This window comes from Dicentrarchus labrax, unplaced genomic scaffold (assembly GCF_905237075.1).
Source record: "Dicentrarchus labrax unplaced genomic scaffold, dlabrax2021, whole genome shotgun sequence".
In the NCBI taxonomy this organism is placed as follows: Eukaryota; Metazoa; Chordata; class Actinopteri; family Moronidae; genus Dicentrarchus; species Dicentrarchus labrax.
In genome coordinates this window covers 12,626,886-12,640,608 of record NW_026136707.1, presented here as the reverse complement: position 1 = coordinate 12,640,608, position 13,723 = coordinate 12,626,886, and the positions used below count along the sequence as shown (strand labels likewise).

Below are 13,723 nucleotides of genomic sequence, written 5' to 3'. Positions count from 1 at the left end.
TACAACAATATCTCAATGGAATAAATTCTAACCAAGTGCGTCTTACTAACTACAACCATGTACACAAAAACTATACACTCTGAGAAATACACCTGAAAGAACTTGTAGTTCCACTTGTACGATAATGGGATGTTTGATCCCTGCAAAGATTTCTGTCAAATAAAAGATACATAATCTGCACTATATATACTTTGTTGTTGAACTCAGTAGAAGAAAAACTAATAAAAAAATAAAAAAGAAGTAAAGTTGCAAGCAGTGCATCTAAAGCAAGCACACGGTGCACAATACAATATTGACTGTCTACAATCTACATGCGCAGGGCAACTTGGAGATAATATTGCAGAGATGATTGACTTTGACAAATGATGAGTGTGTAGTGCAGGTAGGTTCAAACTATTCACTCGCCTGTTCAGCTGACTTGCTTTTTGATTCAGCAGGTAAATGGTAAACATGTACTCTCCATTCCGAGAATAATGAAAAAGGCATCCCAAGATTATAGGACCTGCACTGATATCTGCTGTCACGCTATAAAATGTACACTAAAAAGCCAAATACAAGCAGTTTAAGGTTGTTTTTATTGCTGTAATGTTTTCAGTTAAATAGAGGTAATGTGACCATATGACCAATTGTTCCAACCTTTTCAGCAAATAATCACTAAAAGAAAGCAGCGTCTGATGGTTACCTTTCTTTACAGGTTGAATATTTCCATGAGCTGGGAGCAGTTTTAATCAGAGATCAGAGTGTTTTTCTTCTCTTAAAGTCTTAGATTGTTTCATCTGAATTTATAAATGTTGGAGGCCTTAAGAGATCAAAGATCAGAGAAGTGCCAGAAAAAGTAAATCTTAAAATTGGGTAGGAAAATATTACTTTTCTTCTCTCCTGTGCCATGAATCATTTTGCAACCCTTCACACTTATCTTGCAACACCTTGTAGGCTGTGACCCCCCAGGTTGTGAAGCACGGCAGTAGCACACTTTTTGCCCTATATATAAAGCACAAACAAATTTGAATATAGCTATAACACCAACCAAAGACACTTCCTTTGACCTGACCTGCAAAAGAGTGCAAGTGAGAAAAACTTTCCCTTAAAGTAGTTTGGGTAAAATTAAATAAGCTCTCCTGTCAGCATAACTCTGCAGGCTGAGGTGGCCTCTGGTAATCTGCTGGTTGATTAGAGCAGGATGCCATGCCTTGGGAGGTACATGGTTATTCTCTTGTCGTTCATTCACAGTGTTTCGCACAAACACCTTTGAGGGGAAAGTGCCTTTAGCATATCCATCAGTCTGCGCCGGCCCACCAGGGAAGGGACCTGTCAGAATCCAGACGTCTCTACCCAACAAAGACCCACTGCATCCAAATTCAACACAGTGCCGTCTGAACTGCTGCGGAGACCTTGATGAACTGAGGGATGCTGGTGTAATACTATATGTGTGTGGGTGTATTTCAGATACACACACACAGAGAGAAGCCTCACAGCTACTTTGCTGTCCTTGTACCGTCTTAAGGAGACTAGAGGGCCACACTCGCAGGGGAAATGCTGATTCAGAGGAAGGTCTTTCCAAATGTCTCATTCATTTTTCAGCACTGGCACACTGCTGCTGCCAGCTACATGAATAAAGTATATCTAGAGACTGTGCTCAAGCTCAATTGCAAACAGATATGAATGTTTTATGGGTGAAGTTAAACTATGAGCTGTAACTGTGGGGCATTGGACCCACACACTTCTTTTTCTTATGAACACATCATCTACTGTATCAGGCAGACAGCAGGTTGGAGCAGCATGCTGAAACCAGTGACATCAAAGTCAAACATTTTGCACCAGCTGTACTCAAGCTTACAGTCTAAACACACCTGGGTGCTACACAGTCAAACAAGAGGAGCTGTTTTATGTTCTTCTAAGCTGTCAGCAGTTCTCTTGAAACTGTCCTGTTGCTACAAAGATCCATAGAAAAAGCATTTTCACTGTGAAGCTGATTTTCTAGTTGACAAACACACACACACGCATGCATGCAAATATGCTGCTAGGGTTGTCATTTAAATCAGATTATGTAAGCATGTTGGTGGAGTTTTCTGCTCTAGTGACTCTGGGTGGTATGCAAGCCTAACATAAGCCACAGCCTGAAGCACACATTATTGATCAGTGTCAGCAGGCCATTGACTGGTGCTGGATATGTGCCAACGTTTGTAATGGGGATGGATAGCTCTCACGTGTTGCATGTATGCATCTGTGTGTAGGCAGGTCCAACATGGTGTGAGGACATTTATACATATGGAAAGATTACTTGCATATATCTGTGCAGTGAATGTGAGAAAATTTACATCAGAAAACTGTGCTCTCAGCTTTTCAGTTGTTGTGTTCTATATTAAAATAGTCACTATATAACTATATGTATATATAAATAACTATAGCCAAAACATTTGCAATATTTGAAGCATATGCAAACTGTATATTTCAACAAAGTGATGAATAGAAAGATAGCTGAGCAAGCCTTGTCCTGTTTGGTTAAGCTTTACAGTGTTTCCAGTGCCTTGCTCAATGGTGTGCAGTGGTGCTTTGGTCAGGAGGGCTGAGCCTTACTTTTTTCCTGGTGTGTGCTTAAAAGTAAAACTTTTCAATACCAAGCCTGCATCTTATCCTATACACAAACTGTGCAAAGTATGTGTGGACATTTTTTTTTCTCTAAAGAATAACTGAAATTGAATTGCTTTTAATAAAATTAAAGCCTTCACAGCTTTAACGTGGATTTGGTGCATCCCAAAAGCAGCTGACAGTAGGTTTTTTCTTCCAAATGAAAGATTATAATTATAGACGACGACAAAAAACCCCCCCAAGGTTGTGAGATTATTTTGCAAATGTATAATGACTAATACAAGATGGCGAGCCTGTCAGGGGAGAATGCAAATAAGCTGTGTGTATCACATATTTAATCATTCACTGTGCTGAATCTCACTTCCTGAATACATTCTGCATGACCTGACCTAGAAGTGCAGCTGTATTGAGATTCACATCTCATCAAGTCAGGGCAGAGTGTTTTCCGTCTGTGCAGGTAGAACGATGAGTCATAAAAATGAGACACAGCTCCTCACTGACTTCATTATATGCAACAGGAGTTTGGCACTGATTCTGACACAAACCAGTTTGCATGCGTAACTCTGAAAGAGTGGACTGACACTATTATATAATAGCCACCTTGAATCTCTCGCAGAATTACACCCGGGAATGTGTTGCCAATCAGAAACAGAATTTACCATCTCTGTGAATGAAGCGGTCAGTAAAATGGTATCAACTGAAGAAAATGAACTCACTGAGTAAGGCAGCTAGCTCTGTCTGGCACTGGCAGTGGTCTGAGCACTCCCAAGTGCTTTCTCGTATTCTGGTAATAAATTGTGACGAAAAAAAGGTTATGCCGGCAGTCAAGACATTTAAACACTCCCCTGATGGAACAGGTAATAGTGAGCAATACTGTTGACATCTTATTTATAGCTTCTTGTAACTGAGAAGTGTCCCATTTGCCATAAACAGTCCTCCTCTATGTTGTGGTGGAAAAGAGGAGCCAATTTTCTTTTCCCATTCTATTTTCTCTACTTTTTCAGTCCAATTTTTATCCTCAATATATAGCAATATACAACAACCCCTTAGCTGCATCTGAGGTCTTATAGGATTGATGGTATGTTTGCAAGTAGTGGCCCATAAAAACAGGCTTAAGTTATGGCCCTCTGTCATACTGACCTGTTCGAGCCTCCCAACAGTTCCAGTAGTGCTTTGCAGTTTATGTGTACATAATCCTACAGTTACATTTTACAGAAAATTAAACAGAAAGGCTGCTTCATGTGTGCATGTTCCTGTTGGACAGACATCATTTATTTTATCAGTGTTGAAGTTTCTCAGTTACTTCGGAAACTTCCTTACCATCATGATGGTATCATGGTGGTAATGATCTGATAAGGCGGCGGGCAGCATGCAGCAGCTTTGATTAATACAGACTGATAAATTCAGAAGATAAATGGATGGATCACAGAGAATAGAAGAAATATGGCTAGAATGTCAAATACAGGAGCCACTTTCATACCCTGTGTTTTTGCAGGCACTAAAAATATTACACAGGTTTTAAGTATTGTTTGGTTTGAATGTGTTTTTTCAACAGAAACTGATTAATTACAATACGCTCAAGTTTTTAAAGAAAGCCTTAATTTGCAAGGCTTGTTCAAAAATTATTGAAAACCTTTAACACATACAAGAGAAAATTGAGGTGCTTGTATTTCACACCGTTTGGTGTGCCTCCACTTGAAAGCTACAAGATCAGAGGGCATGTTTTTATTACATTTAGTCTCTATAATTTAGTATTTTTCCACTAATGACACAAACATAGTTAACATTTTGGAACGTGTGCGTTTTTTAGCATGAGAAGCGGCAGTGGGTCAAAGTGTTCTTGCTTTGGTTAAAACAAGGTAAAGTAGGCCGTTTAGCCACTAGTGATATACAGATATTCACAGAAGCATTTTGAAGTCCTAAACAGGTCACCGCCGCCAAAACAGCCACATATTCCCAAAACCAGGATACCTCTACAAAATGTGTGTAAGTGTGACACAAATAAAGGCAGCAATGGAGCAATAGAAAAACTGGCAGGCCCTGACAATATTCCACCTGGAGCCCTTAAATTAGACATAAACTCAGTAACAGGCATGCTCTATAGCTTCGTTGGGAGAATTTTGGAAGAGGAAAAGACACACAGAACGGGGGAGAGGGACACATTGTGAAACCGCCAAAAAAAGTGAGCTGAGAAAATGTGACAACTACCGAGGGACCACCCTACTGTCTTCTCAACCAGGTTAACCTTACTGTAGACAATCCGGCAGGCAGGATTCAAGAAGGATGTACGGACCACATAGCAACACTACACATCATCATTGAACACTATTGAATAGCACACGTCCCTGTGCATTAACTTCGAAATCGACTTTGAAAAAGCGTTGACAGCTCGGACAGGACTATGGCGCCTAATGGACCACTATGGAATTAACATTAACTCGTACGATGGGACCTCATCACAAAGTCATACACGCAGGCCAGCTCTGATGTCACTGCAGGGTCAATGAGGGTTGTCTACTTTCACCCTTCCTGTTCCTCCTGGCAGTTGAGTGGATCATGATGGAAACAACTGAAGGGAATAGAAATGGGATTCAGAGGACGATGTGGGAGCAGCTGGATGACCTTGACATTGCGGATTACAAAGCTCTCCTGTCACACAAAGAGTACAAATGCAGGAGAAGACAGGCAGACTCTCACAAGCTGTGACAAAACTTGGTCTTACACCCAATACAGTAAAGACATGTGATGAAGATCCACACCATCCAGTGTTGTGGACACCACTGCAGGGACAGATGTTGACATAAAAAGCAGGATCAATAAGATTAGGGTGGTGTTTAACATGCTCAGGAAGATTTGGAGCTCAAAACATATCTTAAGGAACATCCAAATACCGTATGCGTCTTTAACTCCAGGTGTTGTTGTATGGATCGGAGACACAGAGAAAAACAAAATACATAACAAACAGGCTGCACACATTCATTAACATCTGTCTCTGGAGAATATTAAACATCTGGTTGGAGAGACAAAGTAAGCAATGTGGACATGTGGAAAAGAACGAGCCAGGTTCCTACTGACTTGCAAATTTTAAGGAGAAAGTGGAGCTGGATTGGACACCTGACACAAACACGGGTCGCCCACTACTGCCTATACGCAAAACAGCTGGATGACATTAATATTTAATTGCACCTGGACAGAGGTAGGCTAGGATTTAGTGAATAGTTTGTAGAATTTACACCTCAGACAATACAACGACTATCAGTCTGGTGCTGTGTGACCTTTAAATATCTGACCCTGTCATTGATCTGATATGATGATGATCTGTTAATCATGCACTTCAGCTTACTCTCAAAGCTTTGGCTGCATTAGTTGTTCTGTCCAAATAGCCTAGATTTCAATAGACCAAACAATGCATAAAATGGAAATTGTTATGCATTTATTGCCCATATTCATCACTGGCGAATACACTAGAAGACTACACCGGATGCATCTTAATGGACGGTGCAGCCTTTGGAGAACATTTTTGGACTATATAAAATAGGACGGGATCAGTTGTAGTATTTCTTCCGGGTTGAGGTAGTGAAGGGAGGGATGAGCAGTGATGCTGCTACTGTTTGATCCAGCACATCAGCAGCCGAGTTCCTCTCTCTCTCTCTCTCTCTCTCTCTCTCTCTCTCTCTGCCCCTCTCCCCCTCTCTCCCTCAGTCAGACAGACCCAGGCTAGGCAGAGGCAGCGCGTCCGCCCGGAGAGACACACACACACACACACACACACACACCGCATAGCTTCACTGCCGACTGAATCACATTCTCTTTCCAAATGGATGTCTCCTCTGAACGCGCCTTTTGACGCTGGACGTTGCTCTCGTAGCCGCGTTCAACCTAAGAAACACCTCAACCCTGGGCTTAGTATTTTGGGTTTTTTTTTTTTTTTACTCGTTTGTCTCGACGACATAGAGAGGACCACAGTCCCCCCCCCCCTCTTCTCCCCACACTCCCTCCCTCCCTCCTCCCATCGTTAGCTCGCTAAGCTAGCTAGCCCGCTCGCTAACTTAGCTGTGATACTTTGTACCGTGTCGGCGTCAGTTTTCTGCCTCGTAGCTAGCCTGCGGTCTCTTGCGCCACAGCAGTGGGTCGAGCTGCCTCGCCACTCAAGGTAAGCGAGCAATTTATGTAAAAAAATAAAAATAAAACCCCACTACGTTATAACGTTACAGTTGTTGTTTTTTGTGTGTTCATCCACACTGTCTGTTTCTGGGCAGTAACGGTTGTCTAGCAGCAGCAGACTGGCGCTATGGCAGAGAGCTTCTTGTTGACAGAAGCAGCCAAGCAACCGGGATGCGATGCGACTCACCGTTAAACACACAAAATATCACTTTAACTCCTCTGCTAATAATCCGACACTTGCTGCTCCACAACCAGTCTGACATGCGCTAGATGAAAGGGTGTTTGTCGACCATAATGATGCTTGTAAACACTTTTATGTTAGCCATCTTTATGTTAGCGTTTTCTACTCTTGACTGCCGGTTTGTCGTGAATGGCCCGCTGCCAGGTTAACATTATCTCACACTTGCCGCATTTGACTGCAGCGAGTTTACCTAACGGTCTATTCAAATGACTGCTGAAGACACTTATCAGCTAGCCATGCCTTAACAATCAGCATTAAACGCATATAAAACAACAACAACAACAACAACAACAAGACATAAAAATCAGAGCATGTGTAAAGTTATGTAGCTGACTACATGTACTGTATGTGCGAGTCTCTTCCTGTTGGACATTTCCTCATTTATCTCTGAACCTTTCAGAGCTTCAGTGTTGCACCACAGCCTGTAAAGATGAGCTGTACACACGGAATCTAACTCCTGGTTGGTGCTTGTTATGTGTGTGTGTCCTGATAGAGGTCAGAGGATTTAGCTTAGCTTGATATATAGGAAGAAAATAACCAGTGGCAAGATTGAACCCTCTTTCCTTCCTTGTTGGGCCGTTGATTTCGTGAGTCCTCGTCCTCTCTTGAACAGAGGTTAATTACATTTCATGTAATTTCAGTCACTAAAAGACCTTTTATAGGTCTTGGTTGAAGCATGTGTGGCCTGACCTGTGTCTGTCTGTGTGTGTGTGTGTGTGTGTAAGAGAGAGAAAGATAGACTTATTGAGTGAGTGAGTGAGTGAGTGAGTGAGTGAGTGAAAGAAGAGAGAAGGAGTGTGCATGAGTGAGCATGCATTAACAATGCTGTAATTATCTCAAGAGATAAGAAAATGGATTCACTATCAATCCTGCAAGACTCTGCAGTTGCAGAGCAGAGCTGTGATGAAGATGTAGGATTGACAGAGAACCAATTGGATTAATCTGTCATGTTCCTTAAAGGGAGAAGAAAGAAGGAACATGTATTATTTACCCGCACCATATGTGTGTGTGTGGCGTTGCCTGTACGTGTGCAGGAGGAGAATATGCTGTGTTGCCGGAGGGAGGCTGCTGTACCTTTACACTACCTGTAACATTGGTCCCATGGTGCCTGAACATGAGCTAATGGCTTTGATCATGTCTTGAAACTAGGCTACATAAAAGAACCACTGGTTTGGCCATGTAGGTCAATATCGTAAAATGTAGTGGTTGTTGCCTTGAAATGTCTACAGTGCATGTGACTTGCAAGTTCTCATTACATGTGTTTTTGTCCTGACTTGGGGTTGTATGTGTGTCACATTCAGGGCTTTCCTCATAGTTGTATATTTGAACTTAGCCCCGTGTTAAGGCATGACTGTCCAGCATTGAAAGGAAATGAATCATGTTCCTCATTTCAAGGCCGTTGCAGTCGGCATGATGCGTTTCCTGCCCTGTGTGTGTTGACTGTGTGTTCAGGCATCAGCAGATGTGCCTGCTTATGTGTCCCACTGCTCCCACATTTGTTTGGAAATTTTGCAAATTTGGAACATTTTGGCCAATCTTCTGGGACACAGATTCAGTGAGAGGCGAGTATTTGGATTATGAATTGTAAATATGGTTCTGCGTCTCAGTGAGTAGTGTAGGTACGTCACTGTAGTTTTAGCTCATATAGGGTACGTGTAAATAATAAGTTGTGTGTGTTTCCACTGTGTAATGGTAATACAGGTGGTAATAATCATGATAATGGCATGCTTTGGAATGTAATTAGTTGAATCTTTACAAAACTCCCAATTATAAAGCATGTGCACAAATGCAGCCAAGATGTTTCACCCATTTCTGTGTTTTTAATCATGGTCAGAAATGAGTAGATGTTTTTTCAAATCTGAAAGTGAAAGTCTAAGATGAAAAGCCAGATATCCACTCAGTTTGTGTGTATTGGTATTTGCGGGTATGTGTTTGTCATAGAGGGTGGCTGTGGTGCATTTATTGCCCCGAGCTGGTCTGGAACAATAGCTCTATTCTGGCCCACGTCTCCGGAGGGAGGCAGCAGCATTCGGCGTTCCCGGCACTCTGTGTGCCAGCGAGGCTTGGTTTGGGATTGGGTTTCCACAGCCACCTGGAGCTCAGAGCACAGGAATGCCATTGTTCCTTCTTCCAGACTATTGCCGGATCAGACACACATGCAAACACACACACATACGCATAAACAGACACATGCATGTACACACACTTGGTGCGCAGCATGCATGAGGAACTCATACAGGCCTGCATGTCCCCCAAAACTTAGGTCACCCTTCTTGGTTACATTGTCATTGCTTACATAAATAGACAGTGAAACATCAAGCCTCTGCCTGCACAGCCACTGAGACCTGACATTAGCAGCAGGGCAATATGCTTGTTTGAGTGGCTGCTTGGTATTTTTAGCTGCAAAGCACAGTAAATATCTCTGTGTTGGACTTATTGTAGAGTCATTCTTTTTTCTGTTGTTGCACACCTGATAATGTGCAACCTACCCTGGACTTAAGATGGGCATGTGAAGTGGTTAAAAAGTGAAACTGAATGAATTGCTCAATAAATCAGTTAGTTGACTGACAAAATGTAAATAGCATAGTTGAGAAGCAGTTCATTGTTTTACTAATTTATCAAGCAAAAATGGCAAACTCTGCTATTAGTTTCTCTAATGTGGGGAGTTTTAAGCTAGACCAAACTATTAATCCATAAATCAAAAAAATAATAACAGAGGTTACTTGCAGACTAAAATGCTTCCCAAAACAATGACCTGGAAATATAAATTCATTAATATGTATTAGTCGTAGAGAGACTAGAATGAACACAAGCGACGCCTCTTCCGTTATCTGTTCTAGCCGGCAAAGTGTCAGTTTGACTTTGTTTACCTCAAAGTTGTCTTTTTAATCAAATCCTCCTCTCACAAGAAAACATTGCACAAACACCAGCTGTCAGTGAGCCATCTGATTACTGACTACTTTCCAGCCAGCTCCTTCTCCGAGGTGGGTTTTGTTTTTAATAATGTTGTGTGATCACAGCACACATCAGACAGACTTATCTCCACACTTTGCATCAATTGGTTTTGGCAATATGCTAGTGCAACAAAAAGCAGATTTGCTTCTCACAGACCCAACTATATGTGTGCCATGACTTAATTTAAAATGTTTTGGGGGGCATTTCTTAGCCTTAATTAGAGAGGAAATAGTTGAGAGTGACAGGAAATGTGGGTAGAGAGAAACAGAGGATGACATCAAAGTGAGGTTGGTTGTGCTATCTGGTTATCCTGTCTTTAGTATTACTAGATTGACTGTTGTACTCAAAACTATCAGCCCAGTTACAGTGTAGAGCTTACAGTAATTCACACCGGATGTTGATAGCTAGTTTAGCTAGATCAGATAGCAGCGTTACTTAAGTGGGTGATCTTCAGACAAAGTGTGAGAAACAGAAAACGGAGAGTGATGAGAAGGACAGAGAGAGATAGCCATCAGTAGCATTTAGTAGCTTTTTTTTCCTCAGTCCTCCAGGGTTTTTTTTTTGTAGGCAGGCAATTTCAGATGTGTGTGTGTTTGCTTATGTGTGTGTCCTCTGGCTTTCCAGCAGGTCACATTAGGGATAGAGTTGCACAGAAGTGGGTCAGCCAGTGCCATCAGGGAGTCTTGCCAGCTCCCTGCTCTCTCTCAGGCTGGAACCAACTAAAGGCCAACACAAACACGTCAACCTTAGTTGCGTGCATGTGTGTTCAGTTTATGTCTGTGTATTGTTTATGGACATTAGTTGTTGTTATGTGTGTTTATGTGCATAAACCGAGTGGGGGAAAATGTAATCTATGCTCTCTGTCATTCATTAAGATAACCCTGTCCCTGTAGCTACTTGGAGTCCTCATTAACAGCTTTGCTGGAAACTCAAATACTCAAAGCTGTGAAGGAAAGAGCAGCAAGCCTAAGCTATGGCGCAGTATGTTTAGACTGCATATAGGGCTTCTACAGATGATTCAGAGCCTGTCACACTCGGTGTGTCTCAGCTGGATGGACACGCTGTTTCTGCAGGCTTAATGATAAGGAAATAGGATTTAGCCCAGTATTCAGCAGCGGTTTATTTCATCTCCTAGCTGCAGTCTCTTGTTTTCTGCATTGGTTCTCCTCTGACAAGGAATGAATGGTCTATTTCTGTTCTCAGTTTGCTTCCCTTATGTGTGCATATGCATTGTTGAATTGAGATGACATCATGAGGTAATAAGTAGACAGTAATATCAATATAGTACAAGACTGAATTATAAACACACTTTGTTAGCTTGAACAAAATTTGGATCGTCAATTGCGATCGACTTGTTCTTACATGTGCAGTTGGCTTTACTTAGTACTTGTAGTTATCCTGAGGCGTGGTTGACTTCATAAACAGATGCTGGGCTTGGATAGTATAGAGCTTTACCTTGTACACCTGAACAGAGTGAAATACTGGGGACTGCAACAGAATAGCCTGGTATCATTGAGTAACCCTATACACTGGTTTCAGCTTAAGGCCAACAATTCCCTTCTTTGTAGGAGTGTGCTGTTCATGCGCCTGTATGGTACTCACAGCATCTGTTTCAGTATAGCAGAGATCACACTTAACTTCCATCCAGTACAAATAAAAGCTGCTGTTCCAAATGAAGTGATTCTCAGACTGTCGGATAATGTCGGGAAGCAGTTTTCCAACAATGACGAGGTCCTGTGGGCATAGTCTGTACCCACTTTCTGCCGCCACTGGCCAGGTGTGCTTAGGTGCAAAAATGGGAAGGGTTTCAAGTGGTCAGCAGCATTATTTACACAGCCTCTACTCTACAGTGTTGACTGCGCGACCACTCAAAATAAATAACTTTGTGGAAGGACTTTCCTCAGAAGAACTCAAATCTGTGATGCATGATTGTTGGAATACATAAATATTTTGAAGAAGGAAGTCTCAACTTGCAAGTGATCTGCATTCCTGCAGATAAGTTCCCCACAAGATACTGTAACATGCTTCTTGTTGTAATTGAGAACAGTGAGAAATGTAAGAATTGAGAATGATTAATACACATGAGGCAAAGGTGTGGCATGAGAATCCCTGGATGTGTAGGGTGAAATGTGTCGTTTTCAGTGATGAACCCATAGAGATTCGTCAGATAACTCTGTTTCCCTCAGCTCCACGGAGCTTTATCGCTTCTTTCTGCTCATTGTTTTGGTTTGATGAGTCAAAATTTGCACGTTTTTGGTTCACTCATCATTCTCAAACTGCTCCAATAAACTGCTCCTTACCACAGTGGCTTTGGTTTGAATCCGCCCTTTGCTGTATGTCATCACCTCTCCCTCTCTTTCTCCCTCTCTCTCTCTCAATTTCAGTTCAGTTCAGTTTGCTTTATTGGCATTAGTGTAACAAAGACAATATTGCCTCTCTCTCTCTCTTCTCCCACCTTTTCCTGCGCAAAATTGCAGAAAATAAATGAAACTACCTGCTCTGGACCAAAAGACAGAAAGACAAAGTTAGTGACTAGCTTAAAGGAGTGTAAATATTGGATTTATATTGCCAGGTGGCCAGAAATATGCTTAATGTAAATGTTGCCAGATGACTATTATGAGGGTGTGTAAAATGCACACAAATCTGGGCAAAGGAGAAAGACAAAGCAGATTTCAATGTGTATATAGGACTAGCATGTCAGTGTTAAACACTACATTCATTTGTATCATCAGGATGATATCCAAATCCTATTCTTACACCTCAACATGTCAATGCAACATGCTTTGTTAGCTTGAACAAAATCCAATTCAATTGCTATTGACTTGTTCTTACATGTACAATTGGCTTTACTTAGTACTTGTAGTTATCCTGAGGTGTGGTTGACTTCATAAACAGATGCTGGGCTTGGATAGTATAGAGCTTTACCTTGTACACCTGAACAGAGTAAATTACTGGGGACTGCAACAGCATAGCCTGGTATCATTGAGTAACCCTATACACTGGTTTCAGCTTAGCTCCAACAATTCCCTTCTTTGTAGGAGCGTGCTGTTCATGCGCCTGTATGTTACTCACAGCATCTGTTTCAGTCTGAGATATGACCCCAGCAGGAAAAGACGTAGTTTCCATGGAGACAGCCCTGCTCCTTGCCCACCCCCCTCTCCACACCCGCCATAGGAGGAAGTGGAATATGTCCAATTTCTGCTGACTCGTGGAGAAACAATGGTGTGACACACACTTGCACACAGATGTCTCGCCTCACTCTGGCCTGGAATTAATGTTCTATCTGTAATGTGTTCGACACTGTTTTTCTGTGAGTGTGTGTTGGCCTCTCCGTCCAGGAGATTTTAAATGTCCAAAAGAATATTACTTTATGCAGTATGTATCCGTTTAAAGCGAGGGTATTTTGAGTGGCCTTGCTAAGCAAAACTTTCTTGATCTCTGTGGGGATATTTGTCCTCTGCGTTTGACCTTACTGTTTAGGAGTTACAGGCAGCCACAGTGAGGTACACTACATGGGGGATTAACTCCAGTTCTGAAGCCTGTGCCGTGGTCAAGGGCCACAGTCAAGGGCAGTACTACCTACTGTCGCATGCTTGTCACCAGCAGCCAGCCCTAGTAGTAGAGTTTAAACCCAGGGCCTCCTTGCTGTGTGGCAACACTGCTAACACTGAGCCACTGTGCCGCCATATCCACAGAGCTGCTAAATCAAGAAAGCCCAGAGAGGATTTAAGAAGATTTATGACTCAATTCTCACTGTCTCAAAAAGAGTTTGAA

The 13,723-nt window shown here is 42.0% G+C and overlaps 1 protein-coding gene across 1 annotated transcript in view; it reads left to right on the top strand.

Moving 5' to 3' along the window:
- The first annotated feature begins 6,254 nt into the window (after positions 1-6,254).
- The window catches only part of galnt1 (UDP-N-acetyl-alpha-D-galactosamine:polypeptide N-acetylgalactosaminyltransferase 1), a 42,014-nt gene continuing 34,545 nt past the window's right edge, over positions 6,255-13,723 (top strand). Inside the window, exon 1 of the mRNA XM_051406525.1 lies at positions 6,255-6,742. The gene's annotated coding sequence lies outside the window, so the exon portion shown is untranslated. The remainder of the gene's footprint in view (positions 6,743-13,723) is intronic.